This window comes from Elaeis guineensis, chromosome 10 (assembly GCF_000442705.2).
Source record: "Elaeis guineensis isolate ETL-2024a chromosome 10, EG11, whole genome shotgun sequence".
Taxonomy (NCBI): domain Eukaryota; kingdom Viridiplantae; phylum Streptophyta; class Magnoliopsida; order Arecales; family Arecaceae; genus Elaeis; species Elaeis guineensis.
The window spans coordinates 77,370,278-77,371,460 of record NC_026002.2 but is presented as its reverse complement, the minus strand read 5'-3'; the positions used below and the strand labels follow the sequence as shown (position 1 = coordinate 77,371,460).

General features: G+C 33.3%; 1 long non-coding RNA gene across 1 annotated transcript; it reads right to left on the bottom strand.

The window, feature by feature from the left end:
- Positions 1-202: 202 nt before the first annotated feature.
- On the bottom strand, positions 203-865 carry LOC140852011 (uncharacterized). The gene is made up of 2 exons (XR_012134907.1): positions 654-865; positions 203-405 (listed from the first exon to the last, which is right to left on the bottom strand). It is a non-coding gene; the product is annotated as an uncharacterized lncRNA (long non-coding RNA).
- Positions 866-1,183: the final 318 nt, after the last annotated feature.

The following is a 1,183-nucleotide window of genomic DNA, read 5'->3' as shown; positions in this document are numbered from 1 at the left end:
CCAAATAAATAAAATCAATCAAAATAAATTTTGATGCGTGTCAGTATGAGCCACATTCAAATGAGACTTAATTGGATAAATTTCAACGAGTTCATCTAGTAATTTTCACTATTTTTTACCTTGGAAAAGAAAGTTTTGTATTATTGTTTTTTTTTTTTTGTGACTTGGTAGGGCCCGCAATTATTGTTGTCTGGGTGGAAAATTATGCTCAAAATGTAAAACGTTGGTCTCTTATTTTTGTTATTTTTCAACCATATACTTCATTTAGTCGCTTTCTTGAAAAGATCCTCTGGAGAAAGCACGGCAACATGAGATGTTCAAAAGCTACACTTGTCCACCCAAAACAAAAAAAAAAAAAAAAGAAAAAAAAGGACTTCATGTAGTCTCTTTCACAGAAATTTTCTCCTGCAAAATATGCCTCACCATTAGTCTAACAGATATTTGCAGTCTACTAGATATTTGTAGTTGTATTAATAATTAGCCTTATATTATTTGTGATATAAATTAAAGGGGAAAGTAGTGTTTGATCATGGAATAAAATTTAGAGTGGTAAAAGAATATCCAAATAAGTGAGGAAGAATACACAGTTCAACAATAGTCATAGATACTATGTACTGCAAGATAAGACGAAAGTCATAGGAAGTTCCGGCTACCACAAGTTTCATCTAATTCTGCTCCATATTATCTGCTGCTACTTATGTCTGCTTGTTGGTTTCCAGGAAATATGGGAATGGAAGACAACATCAAAATTCTTCAAATTGTTTCATCAGTAGTGGTGGAGTATTTTCAATCCGCCTCAATGGTTGTACAGAGTATACAGAAGCCTGGGATAAGTATATTGGTGAATGGGAAGAATGCAAAATAAATATGAAAAAAAGAGCTGTGAAAAATAGAATATATGTGGTAAAAAGGAGTGTCATGAATCTAGAAAACAAAAAAAATGAAGAAACAAGAACAAAATGAAAAAAAGAAAGAAAAGGATTGAGGAAGGAAAAGTTGCGGGTGAGAAAAGGATGAAAAAAAAGAAAGAATCCTGCAGAACCAAGGAGAATTTTTTACTGACCTTTTATTTCTTTGTTGCAGGGTATATATTATATGGGAAGTGTTAGGATTTGACGTCTCAAGATTCAGCCCACATTGAGCCCACAGCGATGTTCGCGGCGAAAAACGGAGTCCAACAAGA